This window comes from Amblyomma mixtum, chromosome 7 (genome assembly GCF_055824585.1).
Source record: "Amblyomma mixtum isolate Tamu chromosome 7, ASM5582458v1, whole genome shotgun sequence".
NCBI lineage: Eukaryota > Metazoa > Arthropoda > Arachnida > Ixodida > Ixodidae > Amblyomma > Amblyomma mixtum.
In genome coordinates this window covers 58,630,517-58,646,619 of record NC_143018.1, presented here as the reverse complement: position 1 = coordinate 58,646,619, position 16,103 = coordinate 58,630,517, and the positions used below count along the sequence as shown (strand labels likewise).

The 16,103-nt window shown below is 48.6% G+C and overlaps 1 long non-coding RNA gene across 2 annotated transcripts in view; it reads left to right on the top strand.

The window, feature by feature from the left end:
• Window positions 1-16,103, top strand: part of LOC149336184 (uncharacterized) — a 64,493-nt gene that overhangs the window by 43,909 nt on the left and 4,481 nt on the right. Inside the window, exons 12-13 of one of the 2 annotated variants that reach the window (XR_016284178.1) lie at window positions 268-397; window positions 4,172-5,631. This is a non-coding gene — a long non-coding RNA (uncharacterized LOC149336184). Of the gene's footprint in view, window positions 1-267; window positions 398-4,171; window positions 5,632-16,103 lie in introns of those variants that run through there. The other variant, XR_016284176.1, reaches the window with a different exon arrangement.

The following is a 16,103-nucleotide window of genomic DNA, read 5'->3' as shown; positions in this document are numbered from 1 at the left end:
ATTTTATGTAGAAATCTTCTTTGGGCATTTCGTTCCTATTCTTTTTCCTCAATTCGTTTATGAAGGCCATAACCATATGCTGGCGGGAGCTTTCTGTAACCATTTTTTGTGGCGTTACTTTCTACCTTACAGTTTGACACATGGAATGATAGATTCGGAAAATGGGCGTTTGAACCCAGCTTCGGTAGATCGAAAAATCTTGTACCATGGCGCTGTATCCCTTGTCCCTCTAAAATTCATTACCAGCATTAAATACGACAACCGCAGATATGAAGTCCTGCACACCAACAGCGACGACTGCAAATACACCCACAAGACCGGCCCCTGCGAATGTGCAGGTCCTCAGCTACGCATCTTCGACAGGCACGACCGCAACTACAAGCACGACAATAAGACGGTGAGTTTCCATTCATCCTGCCAGGGGTCTTAGATGCGTAGAATATACGTAATTAATGACAAGACTGCAAGAGAAATTGAAATCCCTGAAAGACCCCTGTTCAGGGTAACACGCCATGAATAACGGCCATTCAAAAGAAGAAAGCCAACAGTCACTGATGCCGAGAGAGACAGATCAATTTTTTCATTGTTGCTAGTTTGTGGTGGTGATGAACGGGAAATTAGCAGCGTCACCATTTCTTACCTAAAAGATAGCTGTTCAGATAGAGTAAGAGAAATCAGCTGAATCCACGACCTCCGCATGTCGAGAGCGACGCGCTCCCAACTGAGCTAAAACGATGGTTCTACTTTCGGGGGTTTTACGTTGCATGTAACCTAATCCTGAGAATATTGGCCATCGCAACCCTCGACCATGGCTGTGGGCGTAGGAACATCCTGTTGTACTGTAAGTGTCATGTGGAACGTGATAAAATGCTGAGGGTTGCGCGAGAACCCTCTTATGCTTCATATAGTATCGAGACTCCCGGAACGCCTTCGTTAAGCTATTTAGCAGACAAGGGCAAGGAATTGAGTGACTCTTTACCGGCTACACATGAAGGAAGCTACAGGCCTTTGAAGCCGAGGAAAGAATATGGGAATGTTTGCTTTTCTTTTAATGTATAACGTTGACCAACAGAAAATTAGTAGCGTAACAATTTTTTTCCTGTAAGAAGTTAGTAGCAAGTAAAAGACAAAATTTGCCCCCGATTTATACGGTTAAGTAAAGTGTGACTTAAGTATGCTAACATGTCTGCCGTTATTTAGCTTGGTCTTTGTTCAGTTTTTTATAAACTTGAAAACTCAAGTTGCACGAAACGTTCCTGCCGTCTTTCCTCGGCTTTCCTTTTGCTGTAAGAGGCCTGAGCTGCTGATTGGAAATTAAGTCGCCTTTCCCACTATTCGGCATTCTCTGAAGCCAGTTCTACACGCCTCTCGACTGCACGTTCCTCCGGCGACTTCATCATTCCTATCTTCTTTCTCGCTGTTCTTCGCATTTCGCCCTCTTCATCTGTTTCCTCATCCCGTATGCCGGTATACCGTCTTTGACACTCTGCTTCAGCTTACCGCCTCCTTATATCGTCTGAATCAGTTGACTCGCTTTGGCACTCGCGTCCTTTTCGTTGTTGTGCAGTTCATCTTGCACGCCGTTCGGCTTCGAAATCTGGCGAAAGAACGGCTTCATTCATGTTTTACCGCTTGCTGCGCTCCAACGGTCCTCTGGTGACTTCATCCTACGCCTCGTCTTTGTGGCATGTGCACGCAATCCCGCCACGGGTGTAGGAAACTTCCATAGACACCGCTGTCCAGCTTATTCAGGCTTCAGCGCCTGTTCCTCCAATGGCGACCGGAGGAGAGCCAATTGAGCGCCGTGTCGTTGTCATGGCAGCCGTATCCAGCGGAACAAAAAACTGCATGCCCGAGTGGTCTACCAACCACTGCGTGCGACAAGAGAGGAACTTTGTCTTCCGGCGCATCAAAAAATTCAGCCACCTCTGCTGTTTCTCGCGCTGCTTATGCGCAGAGGAATTATTCATTTTCATCTATCAGCCGCCGTGTTGGCTCTGTGGTTATGGCGCTCGGCTGCTGGCCCAAAACATGCGAGTTCGACACTGGCCGCGACGGTCGAATTTCGATGGAGGCGAAATGCTAGATGCCCGAGCACTGTGCGATGTCAGTGCCCGTTAAAGAACGCCAGGTGGTCGGAAATTTCTGGAGTCCTTTACTGCAGAGTCCCTCATAGCCTGAGTTGCTTTGGGACGTTAAAATCACATAAACCAAACATCATTTTGAGATAGTTTTTCATTCATCAGCATGTGCTAGATTATTAAAACCGAACCTTTCTCTCGGCTGGTGGTCCTACGACGTGACCATGTGTCAGCCCGCACAACGATATCCGCTTTTTGTCTTGAAATAAATGAACTGTTAATATGCGCCAGTCTTATGGGCTGTTTGTTTCTGTATACCGTTCTAGCGTCTAGTGTACTCAGGAGATGAACTTCAGAACATGATCAATGAGTTATAGGCCGACCAGAACGGTGAGTCTAAAAATATGAGGAAAACCAGAGTAATGTTCAACAGTATCAGGAGGGCACAGCAGTTTACAACTGGTAGCGAGGTACTGGAAGTGGTAAGGGAATACATCTACTTAGGGCAGGTAGTAACCGCAGATCCGGATCATAATGCGAAATAACTAGAAGAATAACAATGGGGTGGAGTGCATTTTGCCGCTCCTCTTCCTAAAGAGGTAAGTCTATAACAGCTATATCTTACCGGTATACTCGCCTGTGTGCCAGAAACGGGGAGGAAAAAGGGTCCAAATTAAGTTAAGGACAACGCAGCGAGTTATGGAAAGAAAGATGATAGTGCAACGCTAACAGACAGGAAGAGGGCTGGGTGTATCTGGGAACAAACGTGGGTTAATGATATTGTAGTCGAAATCCAGAGGAAGAAATGGGCTTGGACAGGGCATGTAAGGTGAATACTAGATAACCGATCGTTCTTAAGGATAACGGACTGGATTCCAAGAGACGGCAAGCGTAGCAGGGGGCGGCAAAAAGTTTCACACGACAGGGTTAATTGGTGACATATGGCAGAGGCCTATGCCCTCTAGTCGATACAGTCAGGCTGATGATGGTGGACATGAAAGGCATGGCACTATAGCGTTTCTGGTTTAATGCCCATATATTCTGAATTGTTTATACATTCATAGATCGCTGCGAGTCCTCGTGCTACTCCTGGCGCAGTGATTAAGAGATGCGCCGCTGCTCTGCGATTGCTGCTGCTGCTATTGGCGGGGCCTGTGAGACGCAGGTTGCTCTTTCCGAGCAACCTATCGTGACAAATCACTAAACTACCACTTGGCACGGTGGTCGGTTTGCCCACATCTGGTAGGCAGGTTTTGATGACGCCACATGACCTAGGTGTCCCAACTAGGTTGCCGAAGGAGCCGGTTGCTCCAGCCGCTCCAGGTGCAAGGCTTCAAACGATCACCGACACCGGACTTCTTTTTTTTTTTCGACATGTGGGTACTAATGCCCTCGCGTTAAAAATATGTCAACAAATCGTCCAGCAAAACGATCGGTTGACTGAAGTGTTAAAACGTTGCATCGCGGGTCACCGTTGGGTCACGTGTATTCCTGATGTGCAGCGCGAATACTGAGTGCCGCTATGATGGTGTGAAAGCGCTCACGTTGTTCAAAGAACCTGCGAAAAACACACATGCCTGATTGCTAGTGCCCTTTTCTGACCGTTAGAATAAGTGCGCCGGAGGCTTACTGGTAAGTCACGTCGCACCCAATAAAATCGAAGGGTGGCCCACCAGTGGGCCACGACACACAGGCCCGGAAAATCACGGCCGCAGTGAACGAGTTCATATAGGTTTTACAATATGACAACCTTAGGAAGCTTCACGCGCGCGGTTGTGTTTATCGTATGCGAGATAAGATTCAAGATCCCTTTATTTAGTAAAAACAAAAAATGACGTCTACTTTGACGCAGGGTGCGATACATGAGTGTATTTGTCGCGCATTTGGCGATATGGCACAGCTTACCAGCGAATTTGATCGTATATTGGCGCAAAGAAAAATAGGATGTGCCGTACATCCAGAAGTTGCACTAGCTTTTGCACTCAGCAGCTCTTATTAAATCCATACCTTTGTTTCCTCTCTCTATTTGCATTTGTTTCTAACAACCAAAGCAATCCTAATGTACTACTTGTGACGCCCTTTCATTCTAGGTCGCTCGTTTCACCGCGGTAACTGCGAAGACGTCCACGCAGCCTCTGCACGGGATGACATCGCAGCCTCCTGCCGGACTCGTGTTGGTGTGTTCCGACGTGCGAATGCAGACGACGCTACATCCGCATAGTGATGTGCAAGGATGGACAGTGCTTGCCATCGGGACCGTGCTCCTGTAGAGCTACCTGTGCATTTACCCTTCAAGCGGCACTGCTTCTGTTCTTGTGTGATCCCCCTGGCGGGCATCGGCGACACATATTCCGTTCTTCTTATCAGTGGCCACAAGGCCTCTAAGACCAGTGCGACCAGGGCTCACAAGAACGCCAACTCTCACAATCACTCTAACCTAAGCAGAACAAAACGCAAACAAGACGCCCACAATATCACAATGCAAACCGCCACAAGTACGACGACCACTCTCACGAAACATCCACTACTAACTCTGCACATTCGAAACTTACAGCTGCGAGTAGTCGCACGACACAAAACCTATTATCAACTAACAGATACATGTACGCCTCTCGGTGAATTTCATGGTCACATGTGCATCAGTTTCAAGGTCACATCTTGTCATAATGCTTGTGTCTACCCTGAAATTCGTCACAAACCATATTATCAACCAACAGATACATGTACGCATCTCCGTGAATTGCATGGCCACATCTGCATCAGTTTCACGGTCACATCTGCATCAGTTTCATGGTTACATCTTGTCATAAGCTTCGTGCCTGCCCTGAAATTCGGTACACACCGTATTATCAACTAACAGATGCATGTACGCATCTCCGGGAATTTTATGGTCACATCTGCATCAGTTTTATGCTCACATCTTGTCATAAACTTCGTGCCTGCCCTGAAATTTGACACACACCTTATTATCAACTAACAGATCCATGTACGCATCTAAGTGAATTTCATGGTCACATCTTGTCATAAAGTTCGTGCCTGCCCTGAAATTCGTTAAAACAGCTCACCAATACATATTCACAACGTGCTGGTTGCACCTTCATCGATAATACTAACTCACAAAAACTATCCGATGGACGCTGACGGCTCATAGGCGACGTGTACATGGTGGTCTAGAATAAATTGTGCCTCTTTCTCCTATCACGAGCATTCTCGGCGTGTCAGTGCTTGAAGGGAACACACGTATGACACGACAGCAGCCACGGAATTAAGGACAGTTGAAACCTAGGCGCTGATCGTAACAAGCGTTACAGTCACCAAGAGTGAACCGACCGTATTTTCGCATGTATTTGCGCGTACTAGAAACTTTCGTTTGAAGCGTCGAGTGTGGATTCCAGTGAGCAATATTCAGCAGTGCAGAAATAAAAAAAAAATTCAGCGAAAATTTACTTCTGGCTTAAAGGGATGACGCTATAGCCTTAGTGGGTCCCTTCATCAGCCTGGACCTCCCTTTAATAAAGCCGAACTAGAATTTTGACGAATTCTAGAGGCCCGTGTACTGTGCAATGTCAGTGCACGTTAAAGAACCCCAAGTGGTCGAAATTTCCGGAGCACTTCACTACGGCGTGCCTCATAGCTTGAGTCGCGTTGAGACGTAAACCCTATAGACTAAACTAATGTGCACCGATGGCCTATGGGTAGAGCGTGTCTGATTCGTGATCCAAGCGTCACAGATACTAGCCTAATTTTATTTTCACATTTAATATTACATTCTTGTCATAACGACGCTTGAGTCAGGTTGCGACCTAATGATCACAATTTACGCAACATTTTATTTAGTTACCAATTCCGCAGCTCCACCTGTGTCGTCACGATCCTCTCGACCAATCCGGACTTTGTCGGCACTCCAAATACACCGCCGGGTTCTCTGCGTAACAAGGCCCTTTACACTAATGCGTTAAAAAGAATGCAAAAGGCACCCATGTGCTCTGTGATGTCTGCATGTTGAAGAGATGGTCTAATTTATTTCCTTTCATTTTACTGGTGTCGTTTAGCGCCTGCCTTTTAGCGTCCTTTTACATTAGCCTTCATTCATTACCGAGAAGTGAAACAGAAATGTATTTAAGGTACAGTACTTCGGGCAATAACAATAGAATTAAATGGAACTCGAAAGAAATCATATCCAATCATTGTAACCCCCTTTATGTGTATAACAAAGCACCATAACGCATGCCGAAGAGGCCTATCATTTCAGGCATATCCACAAAACTCTTCGAGCTCCAAATTGCCCTTACTGTGCTCAGTGATGTCCGAGTCGGTGTTGCTACGGTACACGTTGGTCAGTGTTGCTACACTAAAAAAAGACCTGACGAGCATACGCACGCACTTCACAGCCGTGGCAGCAGTGACCACTTATAGGGAAAGTACTTTTATTGCGTAAGCAATATTACGCCAGGTCTCAGCCTCTTCGCGTGGCCACGGCGGTAGGCACGTTTGACCTTCAGAGCGACCGCAGATGAGCCTCCACTTCAAGCCGGCGGGTGGTCGTGGCGGTAGGCACTCCGCGCTGCATCTGCCGTCGCTACCGAGGCGCTGTTGCGCTGCTCTCTCTAAAGCCCCCATGGATGGATGGAAAAACTTTATTTTCGTCAGAGGGCATGTGTGGACGATTCGGTGTTAGATGGCCATCAACCCATGGCTGACGGCGACCTGGGTGGCCCACTCCACGGCCCTGGTCTGGATGACCGGGTCTGAGCTGGCCAACACGGCCTCCCACTGCTGGAGGGAAGGATCACGCATAATATCCGCCGATGGCGGTGCTATGCTGCTGCAGCTTCATAATATGTGGTGATAGGTTGCCAATTCCTGACACCATTTGCACTCCGGCTGAATGTCCGGGTAGATTTTGCTCAACACGTATGAGTTAAACAAACATCTAGTCTGCAATCGTCGCCAGACGCATTCCTGCGCCTTCACCAATTGCTTCTCCGGGGGTGGATAAATCCTCCGCTCAAGTCTGAAATGATTAGTAATGTCATGAAAGGATACCAGCCCATCTCTCATGAACCTTCCCGGGATGTCCGGCTCAACTACTCGGCTGACGAAACCTCGAGCATTCATGTGAGCCGTCCCGTTCCCAGGGTTCCCAGAGTGTGCAGGTACCCAGACAATTTCCGCCTCCGTAGTCCCTGGCCCAGCGGTCCGATTCAGCAATCGCGCCGCTGTGACAGATATTCTGCTCCTCGCCAAATTTTGGACGGCTGTTTTTGAATCGCTTAAGATCAGGTCAGCATTACGTGTAACAAGTTGTCTGTAACTGTACATACATGTCTTGCTCGAATTCTTTGCCTCAATCTATCAAAAAGCTGAAATAACTGATGAGCTGCGCTCAAATTTCACATTAGGAAGTAATGTAGTTGTCGGCAATTTTTTTATACTATTACAAACTTGAATCCTCTTTAAGACCCTCACTGTAGATGTCTTTGTATAAGGGAACAGAGAAAAGAACGTTGTACATGTGATTGTACAATTCACCTCTCTTCAGAGAACGTAACCCGCCACTAACACACCCTGGCACATTTTCAATGGGGAATACTATAGTGGGAAACGAACGAGCGAGCCTTACTTGGCGCATCGGTAACGGTAACGTCGCGAAGAGAGGAATCTGTGAGCTATTTGGCGAACCAAAAGAAGTACCAGCACTGCACCTCGAACAGTGCAGTGCTTGCGTCGCATGCCACAGCGTCACAACAAAAAAAATAAACTTCGGCTTTTTTAACCCCATTATGAAATAACAATTTGAGAGCCTCTGGAAGTTTTCCCACCCCAAAAAATTCCAAAGAACCCCCTAAATGTTTCAAGTAGGCCCACCCACAAAATTGAATCAGGTGGATTATTGGGGATTAGTGGGTGGGTTAGATCAGAATAGTTGTTGCATTAATGAGGAATAATTGAGATTTTTGTGTGATCTACGGCGAATTGAGGGTCCTAGTGGGTGGATTAAGGCGTGTAGTGAAGAACTTGCGCCGAACGGTTTGACGCAGAAGGCGACGAGAAGTATTGCCGGCGGGCAGACGACGACCTCTGGAACCAGAAAATCACTGCTGCGTTTCTGACGGTTACAAGAGTGCTAAATCCCGCCGCACACTTGGTGGGGGTGCGGGGTTCGAGAAGCAGCCACTTAGGCCGTCTGGCATATAATTGCGTCTGCAGAGGAGACCGTCACGAAGAGCGAAGTGCTGCGCCTGACGACTGAGGACAGAGTGGCCGACGATGGTTGCATGGCGTCAAAAGAAGTGCGTAATCTGTGCAGAAAGTCGAGGTGCTAGGCACGTCGATCAGGACAAAAGGGCGTTGTCAACGGAAGTGGTGAAGGCAGTGATGAGGCGGCCAAGTAACGAGGCGGGCTGATGGCATTGAGGCTGTCGGGGACTGTGGTGGCACACGGGGTGGTGGTGAAAACTTTTAATTTCTGATATAGAGTTTGGGAGCCACAGAGTGGCCCCGCTACATGGTCGGCGTCCCTAGTCCGGGACACCGCATTACAATGCCCCGTCTCTCGCCCATTTCACTAGAGCCCTTTGGGACTCAAGCAAGGAGCAGTTGAGGAGGGCAGTCTCCCATGCCTCTCTGGAAGGGGTAGGGGAAGGGGGGAGGTGGGGATAGAGGCGGCACTAGAATAATGTGATCGGAACGAACAGGCTCGGCGTGCCCAACGCATTCACCATGGTGCAAAGTGAGTGGGCACAAAGAGTCATTGCTGATGGCTAGATCGGCACGGCCGCTTCGTACAAGAAGGGCGATGGGCAGAAGAAGCTATCTTCGCCATATTGCAGTGACACGGCCGCTCAATGGAGAGCGCACTGGGTGCGGCCCGTCGCGTCGCCCGAAAGAGCCGTATTGCGCCTAGTTCTCATCGCCACCGCTGCGGCGCCACCGCTCCGGGACGAGTCCGGGCGGAGAGCTGTGCGCAGCGGCAGAGGCAGTGCTTTCGTTCAGGCGTCCGCGCGGTAGGCGCTTTGTAATTTTAGCATTTACGAGCTGCGTTTCACACATTATGGTGATGCCACGTGCAAGTTTGCTACTGATAGCGTGTTAGCGGCATATCACCATCACTGCGCTTTTCCCAATCGCACGTGCGTTTACACCGAGAATCGAGGCAGGAGTGCGCTTCGCCGAGCCGTCACCCATTCAGTTACGGGCGTTTCAACCACTGTAATAACTTAGTACATATTACAGTCTTGAACTCGGGACAAGGTTTCGGGCCACTTATTCAACGTGAACTTTTTGTAAACTTACGTTTGTGGTTGTAACGTTCAGCATTATAGTTCAGCCTGTTGCTCCGTTTTCGCTGGAAGTAGTTTCAAGTGGGTACCACCACGTACGACGGTCATCACAAAATTAAGGTCTGCAGTTCTTTTATAAATCGAAAGATATGTTTATTTTAAGGAAATTACAAATCACTTAAAAGGGAGACCACTCTTCTACTTTTCCACATAACTGCCGTTGCGGTTTACGCATTTTAACAGGCGCTGGGGTAGTTTTTGTATGCCCATGTCATACCAGCTCGCCGCTATGCCGTTGAGGAAGCGTTTGACCGCATCTTTCACTTCGTCATCATCATTGAAGCGCCTTCCAGCGTGGTGTTCTTTTAGCTTTAGAAACAAGTGGTAGTCACTTGGTGCCAAGTCCGGACTGTAGGGTGAGTGGCTGATGACGTCCCATACAAACTGTTCCAGAGAGCGATGGTTTGACAGGCAACGTGGGGGCGAGCGTTATTCCTCTTCTGAGATTTTGAATCGCCCGTCTGAGTTTCTTAAGGGTCTCACAATATCTGTCCGCGTTTACTGTGGCGCCAGGAGCCAATAAGTCTACCAAAAATACCCATTTTCGATCGCAAAACACAATTGCCATGACTTTGCCGGCAGACTGTGTTCGCTTGAATTTTCGCGGCTTGGGCGAAGATGAGTGCCGCCACTCACGTGATTCTTGTTTGGTCTCGGGCGTGAAGTGGAATGTCTAGGTTTCGTCACCCGTAACAATAGAATACAAAAACCTCTCCGTTTCCTCTCCAGAACGCGGAAGAAATTCGCGAGAGGAGTCAACGCATTGTTGTTGATGGTCGTCTGTGAGCATTCGCGCAACCCATCTTGCGCACACCTTCCGATATTTCAACTTTGCTGTCAAACTCCTATGAATAGTGCTTCTAGAAACGCCAGGAACCAAAATGCAGAGTTCGTCGAGTGTGATTCTCCGATATTACAGCATCATTTCTTCGACCTTCGCGACTGTCTCATCAGAAATTGGCGGTCTCCCGCTTCTTTCTTCGTCGTGAATTTCAGTGCGACCAGCTGCGAACTCCCTATACCACTTGCGGAAGTTTCTGACATCCATGCAAGACTCTCCGTACACTTCTGTCAACTGGCGATATTTTTCGATTGGTTGAACGCCATTTGCGTGAACTTCGCTCCTGGCGGTAGCGACAAACGGGAGATCTATTTCAAGTGGTTGCCGGGCCAAGACTGACAATCCCTTTCGCGCTGAGTCATGGCTTGTTTGGAAGACGGGGAACAATGAACACAGCAGTATAGCGAGCAGCCACGCATATAGTTTCCCCGCGGCCGCAGCCCTTTGGACACCTTCTCTGTTTCTGCCCACTTGGTCAGCAGTGGCCGCATTACTTTGGTTAGAAAGGCTTTGCAGAGGTCCTCGGTGTGACTGCGGTCTTCTCTCTCGCAAATCAACTCCGGACATTGCTCAAAATAAGGAAGAAGGGCTGAAACCACAATGTTGCATAGCTTGCTGCTTTTGAGGGAACTCATGTTAACAGATCTTCGGATCTTTTCTCGCGTTTGTGGTGCACAGCGGCACGCAGCAGTTGCGTGACATGGTGTCGCATGCGCTTAGGACGCTGTCGACACAGGCACCGATGACAAGCACGCAGAGCTAACAGAAACAAGCGGTCATGCAGAGCAGTTACAGCGAAAACACGTGCCAACACAGCCAGCGCACTCTTTACACGTCGTCTGGCCGTCCGTGCCGGCGGCGGTTTGTCACGGAGTGGTGGCGCCCCTGTGGAGAATAACGGCGGAAACTTGAACTTCTCCCAATACGCGCTTCTCCAGCCATTGAGGCGCGACGCGGCGGGCCGCACCAAGTGCGCCTCCATTGAGCGGCCGTGGCAGTGAAGAAGTTGCGCCTAACGGATACACGTATAAGAAGACGAGAAATGGAGCCGCCCGGCAGGCTACGAGCCCTTCTTCTTGGCCGATCCCCCTGGGTGGGTATGCGCCATTCTAGAAGGTGAACAACAACAACAACAACAACAACGAGCTCCGAAACCATAAAATCACTGCTGCGTTTCTGACGGCTACAAGTGTGCTAAATCCCGCCGTACAGGTGTAAGATAAGGTCGGGTTAGTATAATTGCGTATGATGATAATTCAATAGAATGTAGTCCTCTGACTTTCAAACCAGGCGGCGCTGATGCGTCACCGCCCTCTCGACCAATCAGAAAAATTCATTACGGACAAACCGGGCAGTTATTGTAATCGCATTAAACTGTCCGACTGAGAAAGCGATAGCTTTAAAAGCCCTCGTTCACTACCTGAGACGGAGGGCAGCTTGCTCACTATACGATGGGCAGCTTCTGATGACGCCGCAAAGTCACGTGACCTAGGTGGCATACCTGCCTCCTAGGTTGCTCTCGAGGACGTGCCAGAGCCAGGGGCCTGCCGGTGCCTCCGACACCGGATTTTGTGGTGATAGTGAAGGGCTCCGGAAATTTCGAACATCTTAGGTTCTTTAACGTGCACTGACATCGCACAGTACACAGGCCTCTAGAATTTCGCCTCGCCCAAATACTTTCCTGAATTACCAGAGCTTCCTTTGAGAGCACTGAAATATTTACTTATTTATACTGCCGCATGTTCACCTTCCTTGTTCATTCTGCAGTTCTGTAGGTTCTACATTGTGTAAAGGATAACTGTAAACAAGGCAACGTCCAAAGCAGTCAAACGCTCTTTCCGGATCCATCTTGCGAACGGCGACTCCATCGCATGCAGCATCACAAGACAACGTCCAGCAATCACCTCGCTTTAAGCATGTTGGTAACAATGAATTGTCCTTTTATCCTGCTTGTCTGATGGGGACTAACAACCTGCTGGATCACTGTCTGTAGTCCGGATGCTAAAACTTTCATTAAACAATGTTTCCCAATGTTTCCCAAAGATAATCGCCCGTGCGAAGTCTGAAGTTTTAATTTTTCAGTTTCATCCCTGTTCATAAGTGTGTGGAGACTATACAGACGCCAAAGAAGTCAACGAGTCCAGATCGCACCAGTCATTAAAACTGCAGTTATCAGTGATACAAGGCCACCTGCTCATTCAGGCCGCAGAAACTTTTAGTTTTAAATTGTAAACGGCGCGTTCAACTTCGCGTCCGGGAATTGCCTAATTGAATCTTTCTTTGATCTCATCATGGAGTCGTGACAAAGTACCCGCTAAAGGTCTCCAACTTCATATCCGGAAGCGCTAGCAGCGCCTGATCATGCTCAGGAAAAGCATTTGCGATGTCGTTCTGGACACCAGGGTTCGAAATGGAAGCCTGAACTACAACAAGGTTCTGACATTTCGGGATCAGGTACAGCGACAAGTTCGTACAAGTCTAGTGCGACCCCCTGGAACCAAGCGTACTGTATGCAGCGAGCACCCTCCAAATACCCAGAGATATCTAGATCAAAAATCCGCCACCGCCTGCGACAGCAAACTTGCAGTAGCATTTTTAAAGGCGCGGCTTCTAATTGGAAGTTGCCGGTCTTGACCACTGCCACAACGGCATCAGGCTTGGGCGGTCCGATAGACCACCATACATTTTTTTTTATCCGCTCGCGGCCCAATGAGATCACATTGTTCGACAGTATTTAAACACTTATATGATCGCTTCAGCACACATTGGTCTCATCCTCCAAAATATACGCCAGTACAAGCAAGCTAATGGCTCTCGACATATACACAAAGAAGATGACGTCTTCTAGTATCGCGATTTCCATAGTTCTCTTAACACATCTTCAGTATCTATAAACAATTATAGCCACATCACCAATGCACACACCGCGGTAACGGAGGAATCACGCGCAAACAAAAAGAAAGTCGAATCACGAACAGAAACAAACCTCAAAACAGTTTGCACTGCTCGATGGGATTCATCGGGTCCCCGGGAGCGCATTGAAAAGCCTTGGCAAACTGGGGCACGTACCGGAGAGCGAGAGTGCAGATCGAGTCGGCGTCTCTGTTTTGAGAGCTGCCATAGCAATTGACGTAACACAGCGAGATGAAGAACATCTGTAATCCGCTGTACTTCTCCAAACCGAAGACGCTGTTGTCCAAAGCCTTCTCTTCGGCATCGTAGGCATCCACAAGAGCGCCATAGCCGACCACTTGTTTTGCGTAATACTCTAGGTAAAAGACGTCGCCAGACGTGCCTGATTTCATGCAGTCTATCAGGGGCTCAATGAGCGAAGCGTTGCTTTCGTAGTAGGCGGTAAAGAACAAGCTGCCCAGAGCCATGGCGACCTCAGCTCCGAGGCCGCCGTAGTTTAAAGACGGAGGCAGTTCCGAATCAAATAGAGGGAAGGATAGAGCGTAAGGCATCAGCTCGAATTGTCGCTCGTCGTAGGACACCATGCTCACCTCCAACTCGAGCATAGAGTGCAACACATACTCTAATTTTGCTGCCTTTGTGACATGCACCGACTGTTGCCAGTTCCTCACGAACGAATTACTCAAGTCAGGCATCTGATCTGTAGCCGAGATTTCGTCCTCTCCGGTGTGCTCGATGTTACGGAAGACCATTTCTGTAGAGCTCCAGTTGTTGACCACGGTAATGCCTTCGTCGAAGTACGTCCAGTTGGAAAGACGGCGGAAAAAAGCGGTTGCCACGGACAGAACCATATTTTTTGCGGAATTCAGCGCTTCGCCTTGGAGGACTTCAGCGTTGTATTTATTGAACAGTGTGTTCCCGGAGAAGCACATTGCTCTCGTGACGCAGAAAATCCTGTGATAGACTCGTGTCGCTGTGTAGTCACTGTTGTAATAGTTGAAAATTAAGTCTTTATTCGCGAAAAGGGCAGCCACTTGAACGGTGCACCAAGAGATCAATGTATGGAATGAGTCTGAGCCGTTCTGCAGCCACAGGTTCAACACTCGCGCGAGATAATGGGGAGACGTGGTCGTCAGCGTAAGGCTACTGTTCATCTTGATGTGAAGTTTTAGAAGCGCCGCCATCCAGTTAACTTCGGTGAGGCCAAGCTCAGTCGTGTTTAGAAAGCTCTCAGCGCTATGCTCACCAGGTATTTCGTCATGAGCTTCAGATAGGTAAGCCAAGGCTTCTTCGGCCGACGCGTGGGTGTCCTGGTACGTGACGTTATCCTCGCCTTCAAATTGAAAGCGTTCCTTCAGGAACTCAAAGTACGCTTCATTCGTGGCGGTCGTAAAGTGCGTATTCCTATTGATTACGAAGTAAAGGAACTTGCCAGGAAGTAGCTTGATTACACCGTCACCGGGCACCACGTCGAAGTCGAGGAGCACGTCCCATCCCAGCTTGAGAGAGCTGCAGAGGAGCGTGTACAACACGTCTGCGCCCTTGGAAGGTTTCGGCCACACGATGCCTGCATCAGCCAGCGCATCCTTCACGGCTGGCAGCTCGTCTCTCTCCCCTTCGAGCACATCGACGCAGCTCCTGTACATGAGGGCGGCCCGCTGCTCCATGTTCTGCCCCAACGCGGGCACGTCTACGCTCTTCAGGGACGCGGTCACCTTGTCCAACAGGGAAATGAACTGGTCTCTCCAAACGCTGGGTCGGTTTTTCTGCCGCCAGCCGTCACAGACAAAGTGCGTGAAGCTCTGGCACGGGTTCACCGATTCGTTGATGGAGTCGAGGAGTCTGGTCGAGTAGGCGAGGCAGGCGTGCGTCTTGCACGAGTTCCACGAGCGCGTTTGAGAGTGCCACGCAAGTGAGACGATCGCAAAGGCCACAAGCGCCACGAAGACAGTGGCCCCTAGCACGCCCATACCAAGCATGAGCCGCGAATTCAGCTTCTTGCGGTCCTGGAAAGAAAGGATGTGGCCGTAAGAAAAACGCTGGGACACATGGAAACGCCGATCACGAATGTCGGTTTGCTGAGCAGCAGTGAGCACTTTTCGATATTGACACACAGTGCGCACGTTTGGGGTGTCTTGGTGAAGGAAACAAGAATGACATTGCAAGTCTTGTTGACTGTAAGCAAAGTCCGAGATACAAAAACTCGCTTCTTTCAATTGACTCTGCCTTCCTTCATGGCCCACAACCCTCATAAGTTTTGGCGGTGCTTATCTGAAGAGCAGTCAACTGGTTCCATCATTACAGATTTCAGCGACAGCATAAGTAATCCTGATGTATTTTAAATGAATTCAATAAGTCTTTTCAGTCCGTTTTCACCAGAACAGCCTCTCACGCTTCTCTACCCTCATACACAATGAAGGAATATATGACAGAACTAATCATTAGTGAAGCTGGAATCCTTTCTCTCTTAACAACACTTGACACAAAAAAATCTCTGGGTCCTGATTCCATCTCAAACACATTTTTCGCCCGATACGCTGATGGGTGTCTAAATACCTGCATAAAATTGTCACAGCATCTTTACAAACACTCGTAATTCCAGATGACTGGCGCTGTGCCAAAATAATTCCTGTACACAAATAGGGTTCTAAAACTGGTTTGGTTTGGTTTATGGGGTTTAACGTCCCAAAGCGACAAAGCCTGAACTGTATAATTATGGTCCGATATCGTTGGCAAGCACTAGTTGTAAAATGATGGAACACATTATTTCTAAAACCATAATCTCATGTATAGAAAATAATAACCTCATTTATGAAAAACAGCATGATTTCAGAACAGGGCTTTCAACGGTAACGCAGCTTGCTGAAATTACTCATGACATCGCTAACACAATTAATGAAGGCTACCAGACAGACGCTATATCCT